Source organism: Anabas testudineus, chromosome 14 (assembly GCF_900324465.2).
Source record: "Anabas testudineus chromosome 14, fAnaTes1.2, whole genome shotgun sequence".
In the NCBI taxonomy this organism is placed as follows: Eukaryota; Metazoa; Chordata; class Actinopteri; order Anabantiformes; family Anabantidae; genus Anabas; species Anabas testudineus.
The window spans coordinates 3,760,278-3,780,837 of record NC_046623.1 but is presented as its reverse complement, the minus strand read 5'-3'; the positions used below and the strand labels follow the sequence as shown (position 1 = coordinate 3,780,837).

General features: G+C 36.9%; 1 protein-coding gene across 1 annotated transcript in view; it reads left to right on the top strand.

The window, feature by feature from the left end:
* auts2a (activator of transcription and developmental regulator AUTS2 a) overlaps positions 1-20,560 on the top strand; it is a 271,187-nt gene that overhangs the window by 2,942 nt on the left and 247,685 nt on the right. The window lies entirely within an intron of this gene.

Sequence of the window (20,560 nt, the reverse complement as noted above, 5' to 3'; positions counted from 1 at the left end):
AAGCCGTACACCAGATGAGCGATGTTCAGCTACAGTTGTAATTTGTGGCGTGCTTTTGTATGCTTCAGAGTGAAAAAGTAATTTGATCCATGTTACAACAGTTTATTCAGAGATGGAGTAATTTATTGTGCCCTGGCTATCCATTTTCCTTGGAATGCAAAACTGGCACAGGCCGCCTTCCAACAATATAGTAAGTGAATTATAACTTACATGAGCAAGCCCCCTTTTTTTCTACTTACAACTACATTGTAAGTCATCATTATAAAGAAATAGTGGGGTGACAACGAGAAGTATCGTAATGTGTTGGCCCTTCATGATTCTCCAAAAACAGCTCAACAGTGTTCTTTAGTGTAGATTTAGAACCATTCTTTCCTCTTACAGTGTTTTAATGATGTTGACGAGAGGACTGATCAACACATTCTAATATCTCCAGTATGGGTTTATTTGGTGTCTCTGAGGGTTATAGCATGAGTCACATAACTTTTTAAATTTGTATACAGTTACCTGAGAACCTATTGGCTCAGGTCTATAGTTTAGCTGTGTGTTTGCATCAGTTATTGCTGTTGTAAATTTTACAGGAAAGCTTGTCTTTGATACCTGTTGTATTTCAGCATAAATCTGATAGTTTTTACTTTTTGGAATGCAGACTGAGGGAATATCAGGAATAACATGGCTGGATTTGTGCTTTCTTATATGTCTCAGTGTCTTGTTGGCTGGTGTGGACCATCTCAAAGATATGTACAGTGCACTTGCCATGTGTTTGTTTTTGTTCTGAATTAGTCTATTAATCTAGCAGTCACGGGCTCTGGCATTTTTTTTTTCTGCTTGTTACATTTGACTTCTGTTCTGTTGTTCTTTCCGTTGATGTTGTCTTTGTCTGTCTGCTATTCAGTTTAAGGGTCTATTTAAATGGCAGCTTAGAAAACTTTTAAAATGAAAAGCTCTTGATTCTGCAAGGTCAACTTACATGCAGTAAATTAAAAGTTTATTTTTTTTGTTGAAATTCAGTTTGCCTTTTTACAGACTTTCAGCCTTTTCACTTTTTCAATTCCTTTCCTAGTTAAATTTGAACAACATACAAAGAAAAACAAACGTGTCGGTTGACGTGATAGGTTCCAACGATAAATCTATCTTTTCTTCCTTATCTAACTGACACATAAAGATATTGTTATGAAATTTACCAATGAGTGACTAACGAGAGTCAAACATCCACGAGACAACAAACTGTGGTGAAGAGAGCACACGCAGTTGTGATTTTTTTTATTTTTTATTTTTTGTAAATGTTTCCTATAAACGGCAGCAATATATCTGTTGCAAATACGTGCAGGCAGGCTGTGCCTGATGGAAAGCTTGTGAAAGGGACTGACTCCAGGTATTAAGTCCCAGGATGGGACTGAAACATATTTCAAAGACAGGGCTACCTCAGCTTTATGCAGAATACAGCGAAAACTGGAAAGCCACTTTAAACTTTTCCACCTCTTGAGAGGTATAGTGATCAGCCACAGAAATAGATATGATGACCAGTCTGCAGCTACACAGCTCCATATGCAGCAAGATCGATGCACCGTGTTCTGACACCTTTCAGTCATGACCAGCCTGACATTTTTCCCATGCTGACCCCCGTCCACCTCAGCACTTTAGCCGCACAGCAAAGCCTTACATTAACCTAATAAGCAGAAATACCACATTGGTTGCAGAGAGGTAGAGGCAAAAAGGTAGTTATTTCAAAAATAGATGATGGTTTAAAACACTAATTTGATTTATGTGGTGATTTGTATTGGTTTTCATTTTACACTAAATATCTTGAACAGATAACCTGTGAAGAATCATAAACAAACAAGAAATCTTTATATTCAATGTTGCTCAACAAAACCCAGATTATATATTCTGGAGGTCCAACAAACATGTGCAATGCCTTTCCCTCCTAAATAATTCTTTTCATTGTTTAGAAATATGACTATAGATATATGTGAAGAAAAAAATATCACTCAACTTACTTATTGAAGGCATTAACTGAAATTGGAATACTGCGGCTGTACTGTGCAGATTAATAGTTTAATGTATAATATGTATAGTTGAAAAAAAAATTGACTTCCTACGCACTTTGAGTTCAGGTGTCTGAATAGAAAAGAGTGTGTTTTTCAAAACAGGTTTCTCACAGAGTGGTTTACTGAGTAATAAAGATGTAAAGTGCCAGTAAACCTAGAGAAAATCAAATTACTGTATACGTGTGTACGTGTGTCTTTGTGTGTGATTGCAAATGTACACCCTGGAATGTTTGGTAAGAATGTGGTAGAACTTATTAATGCAATATCATCTCACAGGAAAGTGAAAGGAGATGGCAATATTGAATTGCAATTCTTACTGTTGATGTGCTGTAGTACACTACAGGAGCCCTTGTGGTGTTTTGAGCTAAATAGCATTTAATATGTAATTAAAAATCCACTTATTTAATCTGAATTAAATTTTTTACTTACATTCATCTGAAAACAAGCCCACCACTTTGATTTTTCTATCAGTTGACTAATGAGTTAAGTTTATTAATTAAAGCAGCACAGATCCACAGTTGATACAATTTGAAATCTTTAGTTTAAGGATAAACAAGCAGCACATTTTACAGATCTGTCAAATCTTCCCTGTCTTGTTTGTTCCTCTCTAATAACTGGGTATTGAATTTACTCAATAGCATTTTAAAGTTGTAAATAGTGTATCAGAAAGACAATCTCAGAATTGCATCCATACTAGATTTGTCTTTAATCTTCAGTTATGGATGAACCTTGTTAGAGCTTTTCTTGCATTTCACTAACTCCATAAATGATATAATTGGCTTTCTGTTTATTCTGTGTTTTTCAGTATCATTTTCATTACAATTACACTTTAGTTTTGCCATTCACGTCTGAAATACTTAGTTAATATTTCAAGGTTCTCTTGATTCTGTTATTTAGATGTGCTCTGTGACAATTGTACTGTTTGGTTCTTTTGTTTTGACAAAACAATTTGTGATGTAATGAAAGAACTGTGCAGAAACATACCACAGCACCAGTGGCTCTCTTTCTGTCTAGGTAAAGTTAAATTCTGATGAGGTCACACCCCTTGAGGTATATGCTAATGCTCTCTATCTGTCACCACAGTGCTGGAGCAGTGCTGCTCCCATGCCTGCTTTTCATGTGCATGCTGATATCTTAGCTTTGCATTTCTCCTTTATTGTTACAAGGCTGAAGTGTCCATGATGAGGCTCTTGAGATACTCAAGTTCCTTTAGGGAGATGTTGTACAGTATATTGTCATTTTGAGTACTGGGTTGTTTGGCTTTGCACTTTTAGTGGGTTCATTTTGTTTGGATTGATGCATGCTTTTCATGACTCATTACCCAAGCTTTTCTTAAGTGTCTTGAAGTTTAGTCATTACAAGTGGACTTTGCTCTAATTAGTACAAAACATTTCAGGACTTACCCAGAGTATGAAATAAGTTGGTTAGATAATCCAAATTTAGCCTTAAGTGTTGTTGTGTACAGTTTATTTTAGGTTTTGATAATCAACATTATTAGAGATTCATTTTAATGCACTTTAATTTACTCTGTACTCTGCTGCCCCGTCTATGTCAGTTTAGGTCAGCTGCAGAGAATTTGCCCCACACTACTAAATATCTCATTTTAAGTGAGTGGCACGTTCTATTAGATCTACATCAGCTCTAAGGTAAGGAAGTCTTTCTTAGGCAAGACCTCCTTGCCTTGTACCTCGTAAGTCGCTTTGATTAAAAAAAAATAACTTAAGGTAATGTAAATAAAATTATGAGATTATTAGTGTATCAGTGTAGTGTACTAGAAATATACTACAATACCCAAACGACCATGGACCTTTTTTTTTTTTTAAATGTTCAAAAATGCTCAATGTCTATCAGTTCATCTTGCTCACTTTAAGTTGAACAAAAAAATGACAAAGACGCAAAGTGGTTTGGCCATTTGTCATCAAAGTATGTAGCATGTAGTATGTATCTTTTTGAAGAAATTGCATTGGAGACCGATTTATATTGAGAGAGGTCTGAGAAGTGACCTGTTAAAACACAATAATTTTTAAATTATTAAGAGTGTTCTTCTCTAAAAACCTTTACTATGTTTCACCTATTTCACTTGAAAGGGGTCCCTAACCTTAGCATGCTGCTACTGATCAGGACTGATTTAAAATGTTGTCTTTGTTACCCACTGCCCCATTTTCCCCATTATTATTAGTTTTGATTAGGCTTATGTCCAACCCCACAAATATCTTTTCTAATGCAGTTTACCAATATGCCTACAGCCTAGACTGACTTGTGTTTTTAACTTCAGTAACAACACCTCATCTTCTTGCTTTAGCAGGTTTACAGGAGTCTATTACATGATTGACTGCCTGTGATAATATGGTGAAAAGCACAAAAGCAATGCTGTGTAAATTAGTACATTTGCAATATCTGCTAGACTCGGATTTTACCTTTAGAAGTCTGTAATGACTTCTTCATTCACAATACCATATGGAGCTCACTGCTTGTTCTGTTGTTCCTCTGAATAATTTTACTCTCTAATTTGTTATACAGTATAAAAACAACAGATTCACCTAATGCATAAACTGTACAGATTGGCACTGGGTATATAACTGCATAATACCACATGGGTGTAACTGGGAGAGAAGCCTAGTATTGGGATGGAGGTGCAGAACTGACACAAATAGTTGCTCCATTGTACGATGGTTCCTTTGAGTGTTTAGTAAGAATTGAAATGTTAAGAATTTGTCATTTATTTTCAAATGATAAATTGCAATAAATGTTAAACATTTTTAATTTTTACAAAAGCTATAAAGTGTATTTGGAATAGCAGGATTGTACATTTTGGATTTCTTTTTTAATTCAGAGATTAGATATTTAGAATATTTGACTTTTTATAATAAATATGTCTGTGAAGATTTTCAGTCATCCTGGTGAAGTAATCTGGAATTTAGGTCATGGTAAATGTACTTCTTAGGTCAAAACGCTTCACTGCTCAGACTAAAGAACCTGACATAGAGCCTGACTGTTTGGCAACATTTTAGTGAAACAGTTCGTAAAATACCTGTTAATTTTTTCGTCAGTTTTTGTGATTAATTAGTTTTGTTCAATAAAAGGATTTACTATTACTAAAGTGACAGTTTTCCCTGGGGCAGAGTTACCTGACAAATCCTCTCCTTTAACACATGGAAAATATGCTGAACCAGTTTGTAGTTCTTGCTTCCTGTCATACATATTGCATCAGGTTGCACTATTGCACTACCTTTGTCATGTCATGCCTAAAACATGCCTGGAATGGACAGCAGACTGCTAGCTGTTGACCACCAGAGAGTGAGGAGATAGACGGTCGATTGCCAAGAGTTTTATTAACGATTTTAGCTGCATCCATCAGTTACATAATTATAAGCACCAGCTTCACACCCATCTGTCACACTTACAGCAGCCTTGGATATGTGACGCTGGAATACACTGGGGCATTGGAGCCATGAGCGTGTGTAGGTGGTGGGTGGAGGTTGTGTTTAACAAAGTGCTACTAGGTTGACTGATTAATACTCTATTCATAGTACTCAATAATTAGTCAATTTATTGCTAATTTGTTGATTGATATTTTGTTTGGACTATTGACGTTCAAAGTGGTGCTGAATTAGGCACGTGTGATATGTACTGCCTATAATATCATCCTTATTGTTGTTTTAATGATGTGCAAGATGATATTATGAAATTTGTCCTTCACTTTGCAAAAAACAAAAACATGCATTGAAAGTCTACACTGCATTGTGTAGCTCAGTAGAATAGACTGCTGCATACTGTATATTCACTGAGAGTGCATGTAGTGTGCTACCATGGAATAGCTGAAGTGCTGAACAGTGTTGGGAGAAAAAATACAGAAGTCACCAGGCTTACAATCCACATTGTTAATTTTATTTGTCGAATGCCCCACGTAGAAGATACAACAATAATTTGTTTCACCATTACAAACTAACCACAGCACAGAAAATGAAGAAAATGAGAAGCTTTAGTGGTTTAGCCAAGGTAGCATCAAAAAACACACACAAACTTTAGCAAATCACTCTGCACAAAAATAAGACAACTTAGCGAGACAAACTGTGTAATTTTATCACAAAAGACATGCCATTTCAGTCAGTTAAGATGATTTCAAACTGCTTTTGTCAATATTATCTATTCATTGTTATTGATAAAATGCAGGAAAATATCCAGATATAATTTTTTGTCAGTATCACACACCTCCAAGGAGAATTGTATGAACGGGTCTCCAGCTGTATCTGGCAGGATCAGCTCTTGTAATGATGTGATCAAAAGGTGTTTCCACATATGGCCAAATAAAGATGATGAATTTAAATATAACAGTCTGCCCCAATGTCCTCCTATTATATTCAAGGGTTGATGCTGTCAGCTTTCCAACATTTCAAAAACCATTGATTTTCTTTGGCATAGCCCTCAGAAGTCTGCTTGGAGAAGACTTTGTAAGTGCAGGCAGAGAAGAACATATTGATTTTAACTTCATTGTAAGAAAGATGTGAAATCAAATGTATTGGCAGCTTCATTCAGAAAGAATGTTTTAAAAAAGGCATTTAAAACAATTAAGATACATAAGGATCCTTAGCCCCCCACTTTGTTCCTGAGAGAATGCAGGTTGAAGAACAAGGACACCGTTTTTGTGCCTTGACACATATTTCTGTCTAGTCAATAATACTACTTTTCAAGGCCTTTAATTACACCTCCCCCTTCTACACATATATTTATTCTAGTGTTGTGGCATTATGGCAATGGAGATGGCAACCTAGCTGCACTTTGTAAGTGCCAGAGACTGATGCTACAGTATGTACCATTCTGCTGTATACCATGTGTGTTGTGACAGACCAATGACACAGCTGTGGTCTCTGGGTGTTCAGACAAATCAAACCACATTAAATTATGTTTAATGATGTGTCTCACGTGCGTACACTAATGTTTAAATATGCATCAAACCCTATTATCTCACCTATGTGGGTGTGCAGTTATTTTAGCAGTTGAGGTCTTTTATTGAGGCATAAACTGAGCCAGGGCCCTGCATAAGCCTCATTGATCTCCTATCAGTATACATTCACTATCTTGGTTGTCTAATCGACCAGTCAAGTGGCTAGTCTACTGCGGTGTCCTGCAGCCTGTGCTGATGGGAGACATTTTTGTAAAAGGTGCAGATTAATTTCTTAAACTTACTTCCAACAAATCAAAATGTATTGATAAATCACAAATTGATCATGTCAACCTGTCTTTAGACATCAGAGTTTAAGGAAAAATGTATATATAGATTATAGATACAATTTATTGACAATTGATGATTAAGTCAGGCCATGCAGCCTCTTTTTCAACAAGAAATTAATGTATTACAGCGTATACAGTATAGCTAACAGAGCTGTATATTTAACCAGCTACATTGCATCTAGACACTAGCCACTTTGAGTCACGTGCCTGATGCCAACACTCATCTCGTTTGTTGAGGGAGGAACTGACACCGGTGCACCAATTTAACTCAGGCAAAACAAATAGGTTGGCAGCAGCATGTGGAACGTGCAACAAGCAAATTTAATGTTTTTCCTTATACCATGTCACATTTGTAAGTAGTCAGTAAAATATTGTGAGAGCACAGCAATGTGCAGACTCTTCCTTACTATAAACCTTTTTTTTTATATATATATATATATATAAAAAAGGATTTTTAGTACAGAATTTTGTCATGCAGTGAACACCTTCTCCAAGTCAGATAGGAGCATTGTGTGTTTACATGGAAATGTGAACACTGAGTGTTGCTGATAACAATTTACAGTACACTCAAGTATTGAGCTTACGTCTAAATTAAGAGCTAATCTTTATGTAAAGGCTCGTCCAAAGTTCCTAAAGAACACTTGGTTTATAGCTCCACCTCTTCAAGACTCAGATGTTACTAATATTTGTTAATTTATCTTTGAAATGATTAGAGCTGAATTAATAATAATTACAAAGCATCCTTTACTCAAATTCTTTGACTCGAATGGTTGTTTAATTCCTATATTTATCTATAGTTTGTTGTGTTTCTCATGGATGATTTTTACTGCTGCAGCACAGAAAATAGTGAGGGTCAAAGAGAGAAACCTATAAAAAGTGTCCGGAGTCTGGGATCATGTTAAGCTGAGAGGCAAGTCACATCCTCATCCTGAAATAATTGACTTGACTCAGTTAAGAAAAATATTTTTACCTGGTTTGCCACCAGCTCGATGATCCCAGGACATTTGCTTTTCAATTTCATCTTGGTCTTTTCTTTGGCAGGTTTGAGTGACAGATGTGAAGGGAAAAAAGATAAATGTTTATAGAAGCTGATTGTAAAATGGCATCTCTGAAGTAGAGTTGTGTCCGAAATCACTCTCCCTTTTGTGTGTAATGGCCCCCATGATGATGCATTTGGACAGATTTCTTTTTTGTACTTGAGAGGAGAACCGTTTCATGCTTAACCGCACGAAGCATACTAATGGTGGTACAGTTGGGTGTGTGTGTGTGTGTGTGTGTGTGTGTGTGTGTGTGTGTGTGTGTGTGTGTGTTCATGTTCATTTTTGCTCCACAGGGCCTGTGGTCTTGCGGACGGAGTCCTGTTGAGATCTCTACCTGCAGCTTTAAACCTTTGATCCCCCTCTCTGCTCTGATCCTTCTTTCAAACCAAGCCAACCCACCACTGTTTCCATTTCCATCTGCTTCCATTCCTGCACTCTCAGATAAGCTTTGCTCAATAACTACACAGCTTCTTTTTTGTTTGTTTGTTTACACTAGCCAAAAAGCCAGGCATAATCCATAACTGCATGCTTTTTGCAATATTCTAAATATTGCATATTTAGAAAATGTGCATTTATCATTGCAGCTAATAACAAACAATGTGCCTTTCTCACAGCATGTTGATTAACCCCAAGCCTGGCTATGTAGCACAGGATGCAGTTACCTCTTTTCCAGGTCAAATGACATTGAAATACTAATTAAAGGGTCCATGGCTGTGTCTCAGTATGATGTCATCCCCCCTGCCTTCGCCTGTGGATCTAACTGCTCTAGATGCTCAGTAGGAGGGTTTATGTGGACTGAAACTGCTTTAGATGAGAGTCACTCAGGAGGTCCATTAGATAGAGATTTTCAGTTAGCCATATTATGTACTTGTTCAGCATCAACTGTGAAAATGGTTTTGGGCCATCCACTTTGTTTGATCATGTTTGAAGCAGATGGAAAGATTTGGCTTTTGGAAGTGGCATTTGATATTTTATCCAGTGGGTGTTTAGGCATACAGTCCAACTAGAACCTGTTTAAGCATTGTAGTTTTGGTTATTGCATCCTCTAAATCTCAGTGGAGCAAGACACATGATTAGAAACAATACGTTATGTATATCTCTCGGGTTTCCTGAAGGCTTGGTATATATCGTCAATAACTTCTGTTGCGCTGAGCAGGTCAGCTGAAAGGGAATAGTATTTCAGTGGTATTTCAGGATAAAGTACAGGTGGTTGCCGAGCTGAATAACTCGTCGATGTTTGCGTTCTCACATGTAGCTCATCCAGGTAAAAGCTGAAGAAGTTTAGGATTCCAGTGCATGTGTGAAAGCAGCTTTAGTTTTCAGTTTAGATATTTTTTCTGATCACAGTGTACCCTATTTTAACGGTGGGTCTATCTCCAGTATTCCTGCTATGAAATCACTTTTCCAACTTCACAGTTTGTGGTACAGTGTTTATTATAAATGGAAAAGCACTGTTTTGATATCCACAATGACTTTGAGGTTGCAAACAAAAGGTATCATTGGGCAGTTGATTGCATCTACAGAGATTTTCATGAAGCAGTTATGTTTGTAAGTCCTACAACAGCTTCACTTACTGCCCATGAAATGTGTTTATATGTGGCTACACCTAGTTTTACCATTTACAATGCTGAAATATTAAGCATGAAAGCCTGGGTTTAGGAGGAAGAGGCGAGGATGACAGTAATACTATATTTGAAAAGCATAAATCTTTTGACAAATGCTATTCCTGGGATTTCCTAGCATACAGTAGTTTGGTGGAAAAGTGAAGAGAGAGCTGCAACTGTCGTGTACATAGTATGTGAGAGTGTGTGTGTGTGTGTGTGTGTGTGTGTGTGTGTGTATAATGAAGCCTGTGTAGTGGGGATGACTATGCTCCAGATGGATCTGGAGCTATGTACTCCAGATGAAAACATTGACTTGTACTGTTTTCAGTAGGTGCCATTCAGCTTATGTGACTTCTGCTGTAGGGAAAAGAGAAAAGAAGATCCCACAACATCTACCAACAGAGCATCTAAAAAAAAAAAAGCCACTGTGAAGAAGTGTTTGCCTAAAGAGGACTTTGCTTATGATTCGCTACAACCACACTTTGGTGGCATAATGTCTGTTCAATTTAGTTTTAATTCTAAACACAACTTTCCTTACAAGTTGTCTCCTGACAGCTGTGTTGGTTGTAATGCATTTTCATGTTTTGTAGATTATACAGTGTTTCCTGTGGATGAAGAGGTTTAATGTGTTGATGGGGGACTAAAGATAAAAATGTCAGAGTTTTGTATATTCTTCCATCAGTCATAAAATATCAGATTCCAGCTCATATCAAATAAAAATGTTAAGGCATATTCCATAACTGCTGGGTTTGTGTTTACCTTAGCATCTGTTGTAAATGATATTTTTTTCCTGAATCATGTTATCTTAAAGGGAAAATGCAAGAGCAGGTGGCAGCCAAAATGTCATCAGTTTGATGGTGTTTATTATAGCTTTATAAGAGTGTCTGCTAATTTACCGTGTAATATAATATCCTATATTAGTGTATTTCCAGAGCGCATCACTGAGGCTTTTGATTTATTGGCGTTTCATATAAACTCATTGCTGTGGCCACCAAGATGTTGGTGTGACGAGTTGGCATGAAGAAATGTTACCAGCGAAAACACCAATGTGATGTCTTCAAGAGATTCCCCCGATCATTTGATTAGACCCATTTTTAGACACATTTTGTCACTTTTGCAGCCATGGGAGCAACAGTGTGGCAAGCTATAAACTTCAAATATAGTCTTGAGTCAAAATGACCAAACCAGAAAGCTAACTATGGTGGAAATGGATATGGTAGATGGAAAGAGAGGGCAGCGCAATTGCAGATGGCGTGAGACACTGTCATCCCTAGTGTATTAACCCAAATGTACTTTAGCCTGTAGTATTTGTTGGTAATGAGAAAACAGATGATATTTTTTTAGTTTTTGTCCTAACATGCAGTGTGAACTGTGGTACCTACAATAACGTATATAAGTGCAATGAGTTTTTCTACAGGAATTTCTTGACAATTTTCAAGGATAATATATGCCAGTGTTGCATCTAAATAAATGTGTTAGTTAAAGTTATTTAAAATAAAATAACATATATAATATAAAATAATTTTCACTTTCACTTTGTAATTACGATTAGATGAAGGAAAATGCCCAATTTTATTAATGTAAAATTAAATATACAGCAAGAAAATGTGCATGAAGTAAAGAGACCTAAATACTTTTTGAAGGCACTGTAGAAATAACACATTTTATTTTTTATGATTGAGAAACCTTGCAGTCCTATTAAAAACCAGGAACATACAGCACATTTTGTAACTGTACTTTTGAGTACAGTTACAAATTAGCATACTGACAAAAATGAAATATTTAAAATGAAATATTTTTGTTGATCATTAGAGGAAACTTAGTGTGTTTACAAGAGAGATCCACTAGTATATTTTCTGCCATACTGCTTTAGTCACACTGTTAAATTCTGCTTGACCTTCCACACACCTTCATTAAAAGTGAAGCAGGTTAAGGTTGCAGAGCTACTAATGGATCATTTGTGTGGCCGCTCAGGGCCCTGGGGTATTGCTCCTCTAAACCAACACGCACCTTGTCTATGTAACTTTAGTGGTGTGTTTTTATTAATCGTAAGCTGGAATTTTGGAAGTGGAAGGTTTACACAGAGACTAAAGGCCTTCTTTTATAAATGTCAGCATGGTTATGGATTTGATTTTAACCTGTCCCAGGGTGTGGATGAAACACTCACAACAAGTCATGGTTTTAGGGTGGATTAAGTTTTGCCATCTAATAGCAGGGTATGAGCTGTACACGCAGTGAGTGGAACCAGCCTGTAGTCTACTCAAACAGGTATTATCACTCAGCAAGCAGACCCCATGGTAAGGTATTATTTTTTTCACAATTGTCTGCTATGTTTTCTCTTGTTTGTGCAGTTTCCCTATAGCACGTGCTGCAGTAACCCAAGGCAGCCAATTACAAACTGTGTTAGTGGTGCTTAAGCCTCTTTCTTCTTAACCATCAGGTTTGATATGCTAGTGGTGATAAAGTAATCTGAGTGGCAGCAAGTGATATCTTAAAGCCTGGATGTGTAGGCCTGTGCAGTTTAATTTAGCATAGGCATATAGTTTTTCTGCTCCCTCTTCATTTGTCTGCTATGCATCATACCTGGTTCAACTCAGATCCTCTCCGTATAACAAGGCAGCTGTCTTCTCAATCATGTAGATTTCTTTCATTCAAAGGGCATTTGCTTTTGTAGCAACTATATGGAAATAAGGTAATGATAAAAATATTAAATATTGTAATTGCTTTCTACTGCACTGGTTTGTGGGCACACAAACATGATTTTAGTCCGTAAAGTACTGTTTTTTTAAGGTAAAAGGTTCTGGAAGGTCATATTAGCGCAGACGTGATTAATGGTCAGTTTCTCCTACAAAACTATAAACAGCTGTATGCTTTTTTTTTTCCCTTTTGCAACATTTTGCAAAAAACACAAGTGGAGTAGATTTGTTATTAATTAGTTGTTGTTATGTAATATCAACACTTTGTTAGTCAGAGTTTTTTTTACTCAATTCATTTTTAATATGTATATTGTTGCCCTGCTTCAATTCCATTTCATTTCATTTCATTTGTCTTTGTAAGTATTAACACGTTTATTGTCATTAGAAGTATGTTAGTTGTTAACTGTTGCGAGACCTGTTGCGGCTCAATATTGATCCATATATAAGGCGCACCGGATTATAAGGCGCACTGTCGGCTTTTGAGAAAATTGAAGGCTCTTAGGTGCTCCTTATAGTGCGGAAAATATGGTACTATGAGTTCTTCTGGTTCTTTCTTTGTTTAGTAGAAATGCTCAATTTTAGTAAAATGATTTTCTTCTGGCAGATTTTCACCAGCACATCAGTTGAGCATCAGTTTGATGGTTCAGTCTTTTCCAACTGCTTAAGGTATTAATCCAGACCTGTCTTTAAGCTTAAACCTTACTGGAATCGCCAGACATATAACTCTGCCCGACATCACAGATGGCCGCATGTTTTGATTTCTTGAAGTAAAAATCTTTGGACTGTTGCTGTTGTCAGGATTTATATTTGTGCATAATTCACATGTCAGTACTATTTACTAGCAGTATGTCCACAGCAGAAATTCTTACAATTGTCATACTCATGACAAACTTGTTTTATATGGAATATTGACTTTTTTTTTAAAAAACATGTGCTTAGCCTGTGTCCATTTAACCCCCTGTTTGGTTTTGTGCACCTGAGACACTTGACATTAGATAGGCAGCTGGCATCACCCCATGTGCAATGAAAGTAATTTAATGCTGGCTCTGCAACTTTGTAGAATTTCACAGTACAGCATGTGTAGAATGTAGTATAGTGTTGGTGTAGATAATATAATAATAATGACATACTTTATTTATCCCCTTGGGGAAATTGTTGTTTGGACGGCTGCAGTAGATGACAGCGCTACTGTGGGGTGTTGAACCATTAACCCTGTTAAATAACCCCGTTTATAGACGACTGCTCCACCAACTGAGCTACATTGTCAGGTCTTCCATGCTCTATATATTAAAATACAGTATCACAGTGGAGCACTTCTCTCTCAAATGGACTTGTTACTGCAGCAATAGAAACAGGAGCTTGTGGTGGGTGGTGGTGGTGGTGGTGGTGGGAAGGGCCCTGCTTGTCAACAGTTCCTCAGTGTCTGCAGAGTCGTTGTCATCCTGACTCTCCCACAGGGCTCAGGCTTCAGCTTCAGGCTTCAGACACTGGAGACTCATGCTGTCTGTCTTTGCAGCTGTCTGTCTTGCTGCCACTCAACCACCTCTCTTGTTCCTTCTGTTCCTTGTCCTCTTCTTCCTTCTCTGCACATCCCTTTCATTCTTTTAAAGGTTAGACAAACCCAAATAGGCTTTTTGGCTGATATTCTGTTTTTTAATTACTTTTGAAAATAACATTTTGGATTCTTTGATTTTTCAAAGTATTACTCTGTTCTCAAACTTTGCTGGTATTCTGTTTCATCATTAGCGAGTGATTCGCTGTCTTTTACTGTGGTACCCCCTTTCCTCGGGCCTTAGTAAACTGTAGTATGCTTTGGTTGCAGTGTGGTGTGAAGAACCACAGTCATGCACATTTGTACTGTAGTCTAACAGCAGACAATATCTATATTAGGGGTTGACCCATTGATCAGTTTGCCGAATAATCAGGCCCATCGTTGACATTTCTATTTAATTGTCTATTTCTATTTAATTGACCATTTTTTCAGCTCATGGTGGCCAATGAATAAAAAATGTCTGCAAACACATCTGCAGCTGGCATAGGAAGCATTTTGTGTGCATAAGCCACTAAAAATAACAGTGTAAGAATATGAAAAAAAGTTTGGGTGCACCAGTGCAAGTCACTCACTGTGATACATTTTATTAGTGCATTAAGAGAGCATTGAGTGGGATTAGCAGATCTGAAAAAATAGTTGCAGTGTTTCTGCTGCAGGCTCTCCTCTCTGTTCCTTGGAGCAGCTCAGATCAGATCACATTTTATGACAAATTGTTGGCAAAAACGATGAAAAGCCAGTGTATATTCTTATATTTTTTTTCTTTTTGTTGGCAGAAATGTTTAAAATGTTAAAATTTAAAACTTATTTGAAGTTTCCACAAGAGGTCTTTTTTATGCTTTTATTTTAGCCAATTAATTCTTTCTAGTTTTGATTTCTTCTTTGGTAGATAAATCAGTTTTATGTAAGAAAAAAATAGAATTAAACATACCAAATAAAAAGAATAAAAATAAAAATATTCCCAGCAGTGATCATTATCTGGATGAACTGCTCATTTACATTCATTTAGGAATTAATGCAGTTTATCATAACATAGAGTAAACTGTGAACAGTTGTCATTTGTGTTGTTGCCATGAATCAGATAAAAGCGTGTAGATAGTACCATCCAAGACAATAATCTTAATTACTGTAGTTGCATCAAATTGTTAAAACACTTTCATTACAAGTGATAAACAGTTTGTTGTTGTAAACTGCTGAGTGCCAGCCAACAGTCTGGTTACATACAGTAGCTCGCTCTAGAGTGGTCCTGTGAGAGGAAAACAAAGCTCCCGAAGACGTGTCTTGAAATTTGTTAATGTGCACAGAGGAAAAAAAACACAAATGCACTCACACACTAAACTGGAGTTTATTGCATGCCAAATTAACTATTTATATTTAAACATTTTAATGATGGCAGTACAGATATTAGGCCCAATTTCATACATGTATTTTTTGGCAATAACCCAGTTTTTTATTTTCATGCCAGCACCAACTGGTAACTCAACCTTTCTTCATTTGGTAATTTAGTAGGTGAGTCTCTTCCTACTTGTTAGTTGAATTTGCAACTGTGATTTCTCTAACATACCTACACCCCAAAGCTTCCGGTTTTAAATGTTAATTCAGTGTTCACCATTTCATTTGAAGTCAGTCCAAGTGTTAACCCTGTTGACAAAGCCCACTTCTTTGAAGTGCTTCTTCTGTTAAAGACCATACAGTATTTTGGTCCAGGCCAGCACTGTTGGTTTTATGTTCATAAGGGTGCCACTCGTCTGCACAGAGGGAGGACTAGGGTACACTGGAACAGAAATGTGCAGCTCAGCCATCCAGTGAAACAATAGTTTTGATAGTGTCAAAATATTGTTTTACAACCTGCAGCTTCAAATCTGTCAGTAAGTCTGTGTAATGTTAAGCATAACAGCAAGGAAACTCACATGTTTATCCAGAGACTGTGTAGGAGCACTGTAACGTGTGATTTTAAGAAGTTACTACTGTTTTTATTTACTAGTTGTTGAGCAAGTTTACAGTACCTTTCCCTGCTGATCATTTTGCTGCAACCACATCGTTGTGTCTAATGGTTTGTGAGAGAGTGGAAGTGCTGATGGAATAGTTCAGAGAAGTGTTAAGAAAACAGTCTGGCAAAACCACAGATGGGTGTAACCCCTTCACTACTGTCTTGTTCTCTTTCAATGCCATCTGTAAGCCAAAACCAGTGAAATGTAACGATCTTCTGGCAGCTATAGTTGAACTGGAATCAACCAGGGAAAAGGCTCATCAGAGTTCTTTTTTTATTATATAGGGAGCCCAATGTCATGATGAAAATATTCTGCCTGTTAAAGATTTTGAAAGTGTTCATCTAAAATCGAGTTGTTTATTATTGCCATAACTTAGGCTTTTAAAAATGACATTTAGTAAGGTTCCTCAAATTGCACAAAAAGCACATGTACCAATGCTACCGCAAGGACAACTGGTTTCATACCAGTTATGTGTCTCTGCAGAATTGGGTGCACCGTTAGTAGTTATAATAATAATACGGTATAATAATAATTGCGGGTTTAGATCTTGCTGGTTTAGTTCCTCCTGTCTTTACCCTAAATAGCATTCTGTTTTGTGTAGCTTTAAAACACAGTTTAATACAATAACTTTTTGACACCAACTCTCCCCTCTCAAATAAACATACCTCTGGAGCAAAAGGTAGATAAGGTGACAACTGTAAACCTTTTGGCTGCTTGGCATGCTTGATAACTGTCTAACTAAACTTCCATAAATAGGACTTAGTTATCTATATAGAATTAACTTTATTTATCCTATGGTTGTCCCAAACATGAAAGTATATTTAAAACATGAACCATCTATTTTTTCACCATACAATACTATCAGGTATCTCAACACCAAATTGATAACCAAACAACACAATTACACACATACAAACTTACTTTTAAACGAAGGACAAAGTTATGCAATTAATATTAATATTGACAGTGACTGATCCTACCTATCAAAACACTTTTGCAAGGGGCCATGTTGTTGCATGACTGGATGTGTTAAACTCACTGCAAATCCTAAAGTTTTTTTCCTAAACTTGTATTCCCTGAACTTATTACAGCATGTCTGCAATGAAAGTGTTTTTGCCATGTTTTTGTGTCAGAACAGACATGCTGTTGTTTTGATCAATCCAGCGTCTATACAAGTGACCTAATGGTCATAAACATGATCTAAAGCATGTTAGTTTCTCTTTTACCTCGTACGCACAAAATCACAGTGATTGTGGTTTGGGCTCTGAGTGTCTACAAATGCAGCCGTGCTACACTCTGTATTGTGCCTGAATGCCTCTCGTGTAGACACGCACACAGAGCATTTGCACTCCTGCTGCTGCTAACAGGCTGCTCACACTGTACTGTACCTTCTATGTAGACACCAAGTTAGGTTTAACACCTAATTTTCACAGGAGGCAGCTTCCGAAGGATCAACATTCGTTTAAGACTGTTTCAGCAGTCAGGAAGGCTAATGACACATTCCTGAGTTTATGCGATTTATTAAAGGCGTAAAATGTTTTTCAGAAGGCCAATACGATTTATACTCTGCCAACACACAATGTGCATTATGGTCCCCTCACGTAAGATCACACAAAAGATCCCAGGCTAAACTTTTGAGCTCAGTGGTTCCACAATGGTGAAACAACCTACCCATCTCTGCACGCTTAGCAGCCTCACTCCCAATTTTCACAACTTCTGAAAACAGAACTCTTCTGCTACTTTCTCTGCATTAAAATCTTCAAAAAAATAAAAAATAAAATCTTGCTCTTACACCTCAAGAAATGGAAACAGATCTTCCTACAGCACTTTACTTGAACGTTTTTCACCTTGACTTAGATTAGTTGGCTTGGCCTGTACTTGTACTGCCAAATGGCTAAATGTAAAAGTGGTGTTCTTTTACCTTTTCAGTTTTTGGCCCAGTGTTTATAGCATTTATCCTGGATATTTTACATGTCCCTTTGTTTGATATCTAATTTTGATCTTTCTTTCTCCACTTTCAGCAGTAGTAACATGCCTAATTTTATCTTCACCAGCATTTATAATAGTATTTGAACAATCAGTCCCTCATTCATTTGGTAAGAATTGTATAACTGTTGGTTATGGACATTGCCTTCAGTTTATAGATGAGTAAGCTTGTGTTGGCTTTCAAGTGAAGATACTCTAAAAGTCAACATAACCACAAAGATGCTCAAAGAGTGGGTGAAACAATGGGCAAGTACTCAGATGTTTTTGCTGCATTTAGCTTATAAGTACAGCAAATCACTTGTCCCTGATGGATTCATTTGAATCTATTGCCTTACAAAACATAATGCTTTTGTGAAATTCTGACAACCATTATAAAAAGTCTACTCAAGAGAGATGACATTTATGAGCTTCTGTTAAGTATTCTGTACACAGAAAATGATATTAATTGTTGCTCTAACTTCAGTATAATTCACTATCACTATCTAAAATTTAGACATCAAAGTACATAAATACGCATACAAAATGTCACAAAGGGCCATTTGTCAATATTTTAGGAAGGATAAAAACAAGATGATGGCACTGTAGGTTCTTGTATAGTAACGGGTATCTAATAAATGAAAGCGTTGCACAGTTGAACCATATGTTGCAGTTATGCATAAAATTTGTTTGTGTAAATAACCATCCTGGAAGGCCAGTTTAGGAAAGTTTAAAGGCCTTTTGTTTTTTGTTATATCCGTCCATGTGTCCTACTTGATCAGTTTACACTTAACACTTTCTGTGTTTCTATACTTTTGCTGAAGCACAGAGAGCACAATGGTGGTGAGTGACACAAGAAGAGTATTTTATATTTGAAGAGTCCTATTGAATGAGAACCCTTGAGTGATTATGCTCAGTAGAGCTTTTCAGAAGAGGGTGTGCTGTGCAGACTTGTCACTCCAGCAAGCTTGAGGGATCAATTCATAGCCATTTTATAACCATATACTCATTTACAGAACACAATGTCAGCTTCTAGAGATGTGAACCTGACACTGCCACTGACTAAAAAGAAAAGTCTTTTCTTTTTGCCTGTTTCTGTCAGTGTCTGTGCTGCTTATTGCAAATTTTTCTGCATGTTGTACAACTATATATGTACGTACACACTTTTTGTTGATGTTGTGTGAATGTCAAATCCAGCAAAGCTGCAGCCTGAAAGCCTGAGTTGTAGAATGCGCTTCTTGTCATTGCCTAGTCTTTCATCTGTGTGTGTCAAGAAAGAGCTGCTTTGCAAGGGAAATTGGGTTTTGGCAGACAAATCTGTAAAATATAATCAGAAACGCCAGAGTGGGAACTAGTTGGCTTGCCCTACAGTCTGCCAGCTCACATTTTGTATGCTGTCATCATCATAAATATTTTGCATGCGTCTGACAATATTGAAGAAAGCGGTAGAAATATAGTGCTATTACCAATTGATGTTTGCAACTGTGGATGAGTGTATAGTAAAGCAGAAATTACTGTTTGTGGTTTCTCTACTATTGTCTTATGAATATTATTGTACAATAATATTCATATGTAAATAAAATATGCAGATTTTCATGGCGGTGCTGGTTTGGCAGTTTGTGAGTATTATGTCTATCTGAAACAATATAAAGCAGTAACTAGTTAACGGAGTACCTTGAGAATGTTCCTACAACGCTGATTTCACGTTATGTTTATGATTTCTGTGTGAAACACTTCACAGGGCACAATCTGAGATGCAGAGGGCTTGGATCATGATTTGGCCTCTATTGCAGCTTCTTAGCGAAACTAATGCTACTTAATATGGGTTAATGCCTTTATATTCTAAGACCTCATAGGATCCACCACTAGATGATGGCTGAGCCTTTGTGTTAAATTAAACTGAGGTTCCCTGGGACAGTAAAACAATCCAGACATTTTCTCCCATTTTGTATGTATTTAAAATTTTGTTTCAGCATTGCTATGTTAGTGGTATGCAAACACTGGGCCACCCATAATTCGGACTGCCCCATACTTTTTCACTGCAATAAAAAAAAATCTGTGTCTAGGACCCCAAAGTTCATAGTTTAGTCACTGTTTTAGTGGGGCTAATCAAATGCTGTGGTATAAGAGAGCACAACAGCAGGAATGTGAACAGCAGTGGTAGTGGAATGTGAGAGCACTGTGGACATAGATATTTGAGAATCTGAGGAAGGAAGTGCATTTGAAAAAAGATCCAGTTACAACACTAAAGGGTTAAATTTTTATCTCAGGAGGTTGTTCTTGTTCATACCAAACCATGTTTAACAGGAATATTTTAGAGGCTTTTCTGAAGCAATTTTGAAGAAGACATTTTGAAGGCCGGGCCAAGACACTAAAGACAACAATATTGTTGAAAAAAGTTTTGGCTAATTTAAATCCAAGAGAAGCTGAGTGCCAGC